The 10,000-nt window shown below is 45.9% G+C and overlaps 3 non-coding genes across 3 annotated transcripts in view; all 3 read left to right on the top strand.

The window, feature by feature from the left end:
- The first annotated feature begins 6,157 nt into the window (after positions 1–6,157).
- On the top strand, positions 6,158–8,090 carry LOC132697542 (small subunit ribosomal RNA). Its single transcript, XR_009618174.1, has one exon. It is a non-coding gene; the product is annotated as a small subunit ribosomal RNA (ribosomal RNA).
- A 566-nt stretch (positions 8,091–8,656) lies between these two features.
- LOC132697541 (5.8S ribosomal RNA) lies at positions 8,657–8,811 on the top strand. The gene has a single exon (XR_009618173.1). It is a non-coding gene; the product is annotated as a 5.8S ribosomal RNA (ribosomal RNA).
- A 508-nt stretch (positions 8,812–9,319) lies between these two features.
- The window catches only part of LOC132697544 (large subunit ribosomal RNA), a 4,068-nt gene continuing 3,387 nt past the window's right edge, over positions 9,320–10,000 (top strand). Inside the window, exon 1 of the ribosomal RNA XR_009618175.1 lies at positions 9,320–10,000. This exon is cut by the window's right edge and continues 3,387 nt beyond it. This is a non-coding gene — a ribosomal RNA (large subunit ribosomal RNA).

Below are 10,000 nucleotides of genomic sequence, written 5' to 3'. Positions count from 1 at the left end.
GTCCGTGACCAGAACGAAGAAAGCGTCTCCGAAAAAAACCACCGGAGAAAAATCTGGCGCCGCAGGTGGTGGTGGTGGCGCTTCTTCGAAGCCCGCCGTAAAAAAGGCGGTCGCCGCCTCTCCGAAGGGAAAAGGAAAAAGCGGGGCCGCCGCGTCGTCCGTGGAGAAGAAATCGGCAGCTAAAAAATCCGCCGAAAAGAAAACCGCCAAAGGCGCCGCCGGAACGGCGGTAGCGGCGTCGATTAAAACCAAATCGCCTTCGAAAGCCAAAAAATCAAACAAGGGACCGACGAAGAAACCGAAAGCGCCCAAACCCAAAACGGCAAAATCGCCTCCCGTAGCCGCTTCCGGCAAAGTTAAAAAGCCCGTCTCGCCCAAAAAGAAGAAATGAACCGCCGAGAGAACGTCGATGGGTGTTTAAAAAAAAAACGAAATTTTCGAAACGGTTCTTATCAGAACCACAAAAAAAATCGCTATCGAATTCGTAACTATCTTCAAAGGCAAACTCGAATCCCGGGCGTCTCGGGGGTAAATAGAAAACGATTTCTTTAAAAAATATATATAAGTATAAATTTATTAAAAAATCTCGAAAAGGACTTCTCTTTTTCTTCTTTTTTCTCTTTTCCATTTCGTTCTCCCTACGACAAACTTATTCTAACTTATCCGCCGGCGAATTTTAAACTGCATCTCGTTTAACAACGAAGCGTAGTCGATTCCGACGACGATCACGCAAACATTAAGAGAAATATCCCCGCGAACGTATTTATATGAGAAGAAAGTCCGTTGACAAGCTCCTCCCACCGAAAAGCGAACAGGGGGCGGAGCTTGTTGACCGACTCCGTCGCGATATAAATACGTTCGCCGGGGTTTTTTCTCATTTCGATCGCGAAGACCGCTTTTCTTTGTGAATAATAATGCCTTCGAAAACCGGTGGAAAAGCCGCCGCGAAAAAGCAGAAGAACGAAAGCCGTCACCAAATATACCAGAGGTCGAAATAAAAACTCGTCCGGTTTTACAAAGCAACGGGGAGTGGGGGGGGTTCTTTTCAGAACCACTAATAATTTTTTTTAAAGACGTCGTTAGTTGCGAAAAAAAAAAAATCCAACCGGGCCGTTCTCAAATAATTAATAAATGAAAAAGTTTTATTTTTTATTTTCAATTTTTAACGAAATCTTAAAGGAAAATGATTTGTGGTTCTTAAAAGAACCGGTTTGTTGTTAATAATAATAAAAGAGATTATTATTAATCTTAAGCTCTCTCTCCCCTGATACGCCTCGCCAATTGAATATCTTTCGGCATGATCGTTACTCGTTTGGCATGAATGGCGCACAAATTTGTATCTTCGAAAAGACCGACGAGATAAGCTTCGCTCGCTTCTTGCAACGCCATTACCGCGGAACTTTGGAAACGCAGATCCGTTTTAAAGTCTTGAGCGATTTCTCTGACCAGTCGTTGGAACGGTAATTTTCGGATCAATAGTTCGGTGCTCTTTTGATAACGTCTAATTTCTCTCAAAGCCACGGTGCCCGGTCTGTAGCGATGAGGTTTTTTAACTCCTCCGGTTGCCGGTGCACTTTTTCTCGCCGCTTTGGTCGCCAACTGCTTTCGGGGCGCTTTTCCTCCGGTCGATTTACGAGCGGTCTGCTTGGTTCTGGCCATGATAATAAAACACGTTCGCGGACGTACTAGAACACCAAATCACTAACACTCGTCGACAGATAATGGCCGCACGAACGTCCGTCCGTTTAATTTGTACCCGAGCGTTTTCTCTTCTCATTGGTCCAATCGACCTTTTTGGGCGTGGCGAATTCCGACTCGACAAAACCGAAGCGCCGGACCGTTTTCGGTCAGTTGATCGTGGCACTTCGGACGGTTTTGTTTGTTATATATCGATCAGAGAACTCGGCTCGTATTAAAAATGACCGGTAGAGGGAAAGGCGGCAAAGGTTTGGGAAAAGGTGGTGCAAAGCGACATCGCAAAGTGTTGAGGGATAACATTCAGGGAATAACCAAGCCGGCCATTAGAAGATTGGCCCGTCGCGGAGGCGTGAAACGAATTTCCGGATTGATTTACGAAGAAACTCGTGGCGTTTTAAAGGTGTTTTTGGAAAACGTCATCAGAGACGCGGTAACCTATACGGAGCACGCCAAAAGAAAAACGGTAACGGCAATGGACGTGGTGTACGCCCTAAAAAGACAAGGTAGAACTCTTTACGGATTTGGTGGCTAAATTTTTCGTCGATCTTGCGGAAACACAAAAAAAAAAAAAAAAGGTTCTTTTCAGAACCACAAAATACGTTCCAAAGATTATTCGTTATTTCGAGTATAATGCCCAACAAACCATTATCGAGTCGAGGTAAGTTTTGAATTTTTAATTTCTCCCCGTGTTAGTGTGATTATTAAATCTGTGAAATAAAGGAAACGAAATCTCAAATAGAAAAGTATTTGTGGTCCTTACAAGAACCGTCTTCCTTCCCGGCGAAAACTTTATTTAGCTTTGTTGTCGGTTTTCTTAGGCAACAGAACCACCTAGCGATCTTAACTTCGGATAATAATTTGTTCAATTCCTGGGATCGGCAATTGTAAATGTCGAGGTATTATACCGGTTTTCTTATAGTCCGAAAGAGAAAACGTAAAAAGAAGGAACGTTTCTTTTTTTTTTTTTTTTTAATAATCTGTTAAATAAACGAAACGAAATCTCAAATAGAAAAGTATTTGTGGTCCTTAGAAGGACCGTTTTCCCATCGTCTTCCCTCGCCGCAATTTTTATTTTGCTTTGTTGTCGGTTTTCTTGGGCAAAAGAACCGCTTGAATGTTCGGCAAAACACCTCCCTGAGCGATCGTTACTCCCGATAATAATTTGTTCAATTCCTCGTCGTTTCGGATCGCCAGTTGTAAATGTCGCGGAATGATTCTGGTTTTCTTATTGTCCCTCGCCGCGTTACCGGCCAATTCCAAAACTTCGGCGGCCAAATATTCCATTACGGCCGCCAAATATACCGGAGCTCCGGCGCCGACCCTCTCCGCATAGTTTCCTTTCCGAAGTAATCGGTGAATTCTACCTACCGGAAACTGTAAACCGGCCCTGCTAGAACGAGACTTCGCTTTCCCTTTGACTTTGCCTCCTTTTCCGCGTCCCGACATCGTTATTACCGTTAATAGTACACGCACGAACGTTAACAGCACAATGACGCTCTCGCAGACCGTGGGCGCGCTATTTATAGGACATGGGCATGGACCAATGGGATTAGCGCTTCGGCGAACGATGCCCGGGGGCGGAGCTTGTCGGCCGACTCGGTTCTCAAATAAATAGCTGCGGCCCGGTGTGGGCCTTGTCAGTCCGTTACTTTGCGCGCGTCTAATCGATTGTAGAAAATGCCACCGAAAGTAAGCGGTAAAGCGGCGAAAAAAGCCGGCAAGGCTCAAAAAAATATTTCGAAGAGTGATAAGAAAAAGAAACGCGAGGAGGAAGGAGAGTTACGCAATTTACATTTACAAAGTGTTGAAGCAAGTTCATCCGGATACTGGCATTTCGAGCAAAGCCATGTCCATTATGAATTCGTTCGTAAACGACATTTTCGAAAGGATTGCCGCCGAAGCTTCTCGTTTGGCTCACTATAATAAGCGATCCACTATTACTAGCAGAGAGATTCAAACGGCCGTGAGATTGTTGTTGCCCGGAGAGTTGGCCAAGCACGCCGTCAGTGAAGGGACCAAAGCCGTCACAAAATACACCAGTTCTAAATAAATGAGCGTCGACTTGGAGAGTGTAAATTCACCAAAAACGGTTCTTTTCAGAACCACAATTTTTATATATTAATCAATTCGTTTATTCATATCTTTCTTTCTTATTTTTTTTTTTTTCGAATCATAGTTAGATAAAAGTGCTTATCGTCGAAATAAATGGCAGGAACCCGGTTTCGCGTTTATTTCGATTGACGTTTTTGGTTAGCAAAATTGAATTTTCCTATTTTTTTATTTAATTAGGTCAGTTCGTGTTGAACGTAGTTTTGATTACTTTTTATTTGAGTGTGCTTAATTTTGTTTGTGTTTGTTTAGTTTTTGCGAATTGTGGTTCGTTTTGGTGAAGTTTTGCATGTTTTTTTTTTTTGGTTTGGTTGATTTGGGTTTGTTACACGGTTAATTTTGGTTTCTTTTGCTGAATTTTCGCTAGTTTTGGTTACTTTGGTTTATTATTTCCAGTTTCGGCCGCTATTGGTTAGTTAGGATTATCGTTAGTTTTGGGTTTGTTTAGGATAATTTTGGCTTGTTTTTGTTAATTTTGACTACTTTTGCTTAATTTTGCTTAGTTTTGGTTACTTTGGTTTATTATTTCCAGTTTCGGCCGCTATTAGTTAGTTAGGGTTCATTTCGGTTAGTTTTTGTGAACGTTTCCTATTTTTGCTTAATTATCGTTAGTTTTGGTTTGTTTAGGATAAGTTTGGCTTGTTTTTGTTAATTTTGACTACTTTTGCTTAATTTTGCTTAGTTTTGTTTACTTTGGTTTATTATTTCCAGTTTCGGCCGCTATTAGTTAGTTATGGTTCGTTTCGGTTAGTTTTTGTGAACGTTTCCTATTTTTGCTTAATTATCGTTAGTTTTGGTTTGTTCAGGATAAGTTTGGCTTGTTTTTGTTAATTTTGACTACTTTTGCTTAATTTTGCTTAGTTTTGGATAATTTGGTTTGTTTTGCCGAACTTTGGCCAATTTTGGTTTGTTATGATTAATTTTGCTTAGTTGTGGTTATTTTTGTTCCTTTTGGTTAGTTTTGTTTAATTTTGGTTATATTCGGTTAATTTTGGTTAGTTTTGCTTATTTTTGCTTTGTTTCGGTTAGTTTTGCTTATTTTTCTCTGCTCGCGGCTAGCGGCAAAAACCTTTTATGGGAGTATATGTTAAAATGAATAAAATAAAAAAAAAAAAACAAAACTCTCTTCCCGCTGGTCCGCAATATTAAAGAAGACGGACTTATAAATGTTTAATAATGAATTTATTAAATCGCGAGAAAAAAAAATGCAAACACCCGAAATTAAAAATGATGGAGAGTATCGTCCGACAAAATCCGGGGACGGCGATTTATTTTTAAGTCGGAACCGGAACCGGCGGTCAGTTAACAAAAGTAAGTAAAGAAAAAAAAATATTTGAAAAAGTGCCCGCTTTAACCAAATCGAACGTAACCACGAGCGAAAGTTTCGCTCCGAACTTTATTTGCCCGCCGCAGCCGATATTCGGGTTTTCACGTGAAACGTTCGGAAGACTAAGGAATGGTCCGTTACCTATAATAGGTGAGATGGTCTCGAGCGCGACCGCCGCGTCGTGCGTATAGACACTTCTCCCTTCGCAGAGCAAAATGCTTTTTCGATCGTTAGATCGCCTTCGAGTCGACCGTTTGGCGCGATTAATTGGCTCGCTTAACATTTTCGTATCGTGGGTTCAATTTTTTAAGAAAAATTGGTTTCCTTCATCGGTACGGGAACGTAGACCGTTTTTCGTTTGCCATCGGCCCGTCTTCGTAGCAGCGATTGCTCGAGCGTTCGAAAACATTTTAAGGCTCCGCACCTTATACAGCTAGATCGCGAACTTAGCGGGTGTTTTAAAGTAAGATTTGGCACTTCGTGGTTCGAAAGCGGTCGCCCTATAATATTTTTCTTCCGAAAAATTTGCGATAACTCTCATCTAACCGAGCGAGTTTATATGCGAATCCGGAACGTTTCTTTCGAGAAATCTCGTGTCGCTTTCAATCTAGCGAAGAGTGATCGAGAGAATGTCCGAAAATTTCCGTCGATCGACGTTCGTTGCCCGAGGCACATCGGTTCGACGCGCGCCGCATTTTAAAGCTTATTATGCGCGCGCGAGTCGGATTGTTTGATCGCGCACTCACGTCGTCTCGATATTTATTACCAACAAAAAAAAATTGGACGGATCGCGTCCGAATAATAATAATAACGAGTGTGGCGTCGGGAACGGTTCATTTCCGTACTCGCACGCTATCACCGCCACACAAAGTGGTCGCGTCTGTTTCTATTTAAAAATAAAATAAACGCGTTTCGCGCGCGTAATTATTATTTTTAAAAAAGAGACTGTTTGTTGTCGTACCGCGCCCGATCGTCGTCATCCGTGGCGGCGGCGGCGGCGGCGCGCTCGACACGTAGAACAGCTCCCTGGTTGATCCTGCCAGTAGTCATATGCTTGTCTCAAAGATTAAGCCATGCATGTTTCAGTACAAGCCAAATTAAGGTGAAACCGCGAAAGGCTCATTAAATCAGTTATGGTTCCTTAGATCGTACCCACAATTACTTGGATAACTGTGGTAATTCTAGAGCTAATACATGCAAACAGAGGTCCGACCGGAGACGGAAGGAGTGCTTTTATTAGATCAAAACCAATCGGTGGCGGGTTCGCGCCCGACATCGTTCAACTTGGTGACTCTGAATAACTTTACGCTGATCGCACGGTCTCGCACCGGCGACGCATCTTTCAAATGTCTGCCTTATCAACTGTCGATGGTAGGTTCTGCGCCTACCATGGTCGTAACGGGTAACGGGGAATCAGGGTTCGATTCCGGAGAGGGAGCCTGAGAAACGGCTACCATATCCAAGGAGGGCAGCAGGCGCGCAAATTACCCACTCCCGGCACGGGGAGGTAGTGACGAAAAATAACGATACGGGACTCATCCGAGGCCCCGTAATCGGAATGAGTACACTCTAAACCCTTTAACGAGGATCAATTGGAGGGCAAGTCTGGTGCCAGCAGCCGCGGTAATTCCAGCTCCAATAGCGTATATTAAAGTTGTTGCGGTTAAAAAGCTCGTAGTCGAATTTGTGTCTCGCGCCGCCGGTTCATCGTCCGCGGTGTTAACTGGCGTGCCGCGAGACGTCCTGCCGGTGGACTTAGCCCGTTCACGCGGGCGGTCCAACTCAATCCTGCCGCGGTGCTCTTCATTGAGTGTCGAGGTGGGCCGGCACGTTTACTTTGAACAAATTAGAGTGCTTAAAGCAGGCTAAAACTTCGCCTGAATACTGTGTGCATGGAATAATGGAATAGGACCTCGGTTCTATTTTGTTGGTTTTCGGAACCCCGAGGTAATGATTAATAGGAACGGATGGGGGCATTCGTATTGCGACGTTAGAGGTGAAATTCTTGGATCGTCGCAAGACGGACAGAAGCGAAAGCATTTGCCAAAAACGTTTTCATTGATCAAGAACGAAAGTTAGAGGTTCGAAGGCGATCAGATACCGCCCTAGTTCTAACTGTAAACTATGCCAGCTAGCGATCCGCCGACGTTCCTCCGATGACTCGGCGGGCAGCTTCCGGGAAACCAAAGCTTTTGGGTTCCGGGGGAAGTATGGTTGCAAAGCTGAAACTTAAAGGAATTGACGGAAGGGCACCACCAGGAGTGGAGCCTGCGGCTTAATTTGACTCAACACGGGAAACCTCACCAGGCCCGGACACCGGAAGGATTGACAGATTGAGAGCTCTTTCTTGATTCGGTGGTGGTGGTGGTGCATGGCCGTTCTTAGTTGGTGGAGCGATTTGTCTGGTTAATTCCGATAACGAACGAGACTCTAGCCTGCTAACTAGGCGTATTTAGACATCTCAAAGGCCGGCCGGCTCGGGGTTCGCCCCGTTGTCGCGCGCGGTTTTTACTGTCTGCGTACAAACAATTCTTCTTAGAGGGACAGGCGGCTTCTAGCCGCACGAGATTGAGCAATAACAGGTCTGTGATGCCCTTAGATGTTCTGGGCCGCACGCGCGCTACACTGAAGGAATCAGCGTGTCCTCCCTGGCCGAGAGGCCCGGGTAACCCGCTGAACCTCCTTCGTGCTAGGGATTGGGGCTTGCAATTGTTCCCCATGAACGAGGAATTCCCAGTAAGCGCGAGTCATAAGCTCGCGTTGATTACGTCCCTGCCCTTTGTACACACCGCCCGTCGCTACTACCGATTGAATGATTTAGTGAGGTCTTCGGACCGATACGCCGATGGCGTTTCGGCGTCGTCGATGTGTCCGGGAAGTTGACCAAACTTGATCATTTAGAGGAAGTAAAAGTCGTAACAAGGTTTCCGTAGGTGAACCTGCGGAAGGATCATTAAAGTGATAATAAAAATTACACAGTTTGTCTTTATTTAGTCGAACGAATTTTTGTCGCTGACGCTCGGTCGAAAATATCTCGCGTCGATCTTTAAGTCGGCCGCGATTAAATTCGACGACTACGACGACCACTCGACCACCGTAAAAAAGGGGAGAGAGGAGTAGGAGTAGGAGGAGCGCCGACAAAATTCCGGGTACCTAGACGGAACTCGAAGCGCGAAACCTAGTTTCGCGCTCGCCGTCGACAAGGTGTCAAACGATATTCGCCCGGAGCACCGAAAAGTACTTACACCCACCCGCGACCCGCGAGGAGGTGTGTATATAAACTTTAAACCGGCGCGGGTCGTCCGAACGCGAACGCGCGCGCGCCTACCGTCTGAATAATAAAGAACAAAGGGCGCGCGGCGAAGTGTTCCGTCGGATAGACCGGCCCGAAATCGAACTTTTTTTTTTTTTTTACGTCGAAAGGTATATACCTCGCCTTCCGTAAAAAAAATGTATGTGTCGATAACAACGCCGACGACTCTTTTTCGGAGACGAAAAGCGTTAAACCGATCGAAAAAAGATTACCCTAAACGGTGGATCACTTGGCTCGTGGGTCGATGAAGAACGCAGCTAATTGCGCGTCAACTTGTGAACTGCAGGACACATGAACATCGACATTTCGAACGCACATTGCGGTCCTCGGATTCTGTTCCCGGACCACTCCTGGCTGAGGGTCGTATCCAATTTAAAGACTGCTCGGTTTTTTCGCCCGCGAGGCGCGAGAAACGTCGGAGCGAGTTGGACGTGTAGCGCGGGAAGGAGTGAGGAGCAACAGCACGTTCGCGCTTAGCGCGCGATCTCTCTCCTACCCGGTCTCGCGACGTTTTAAAACGCGAAAGCGAAACTCCGGCCGCGTTCTAAGGAACGCGACCGAGTTTGCGAACGACGTCGATTTTCGACGCACCGGTTCGTCGCGTCGCGCTCGCTTAAAAGCGCGAGAGACGAGCGTAATTAAAACCGCCCGCGTATGTCGCAGGTCCGCGCAAAATTGACGATCGTCGTGTCCGTTATTTTCTCGATAAGAAGAAAAGGTGTCCGACGTCTGATCGTTTGCGGCCGCGTAACGAGTGGTGGATATAGCGGTTTTAAATATAAACGCTGAACCGTTTCGAAATTCACGTCTACGTTTTATATATATATTTATATATATATATATATATATATATATATAATGATTTTATCGATCGACCTCAGAGCAGGTGAGACTACCCGCCGAATTTAAGCATATTAATAAGCGGAGGAAAAGAAACTAATTAGGATTCCCTCAGTAGCTGCGAGCGAACAGGGAAGAGCCCAGCACCGAATCCCGCGGCCGATACCGGGCGCCGGGAAATGTGGTGTTAGGGAGGTTCCGTTATCCCGAGATCGTCCGGCGCGTCCAAGTCCTTCTTGAACGGGGCCACAGCCCATAGAGGGTGCCAGGCCCGTAGCGACCGCCGGATCGCGGGAGGGATCTCCTCAGAGTCGGGTTGCTTGAGAGTGCAGCCCTAAGCGGGTGGTAAACTCCATCTAAGGCTAAATATGACCACGAGACCGATAGCGAACAAGTACCGTGAGGGAAAGTTGAAAAGCACTTTGAAGAGAGAGTTCAATAGTACGTGAAACCGTTTAGGGGTAAACCTGAGAAACCCGAAAGGTCGAAGGGAGAAATTCATTCGCGTTTCGGAGTCGGCGCGAGACGTTCGCGCGACGGGGAGGACGGTTACCCGTTACCTTTTCCGCGCCTTACGTTTTTCGACCCGGCATCGAACGCGTGCACTTTTCTCCTGGTAGGACGTCGCGATCCGTCGGGCGTCGGTCTAAGGTCCGCGGCGGAGCCCGCGCGGTTTTCTCGAATCGCGCGGACCCGCGGTATCCTGACCGACT

Source organism: Cylas formicarius, unplaced genomic scaffold, assembly GCF_029955315.1.
Source record: "Cylas formicarius isolate icCylForm1 unplaced genomic scaffold, icCylForm1.1 PGA_scaffold_210__1_contigs__length_25637, whole genome shotgun sequence".
NCBI classification, from domain to species: domain Eukaryota; kingdom Metazoa; phylum Arthropoda; class Insecta; order Coleoptera; family Brentidae; genus Cylas; species Cylas formicarius.
The sequence above is the reverse complement of the archived record's forward strand: the minus strand, read 5'-3'. Positions and strand labels throughout refer to the sequence as shown.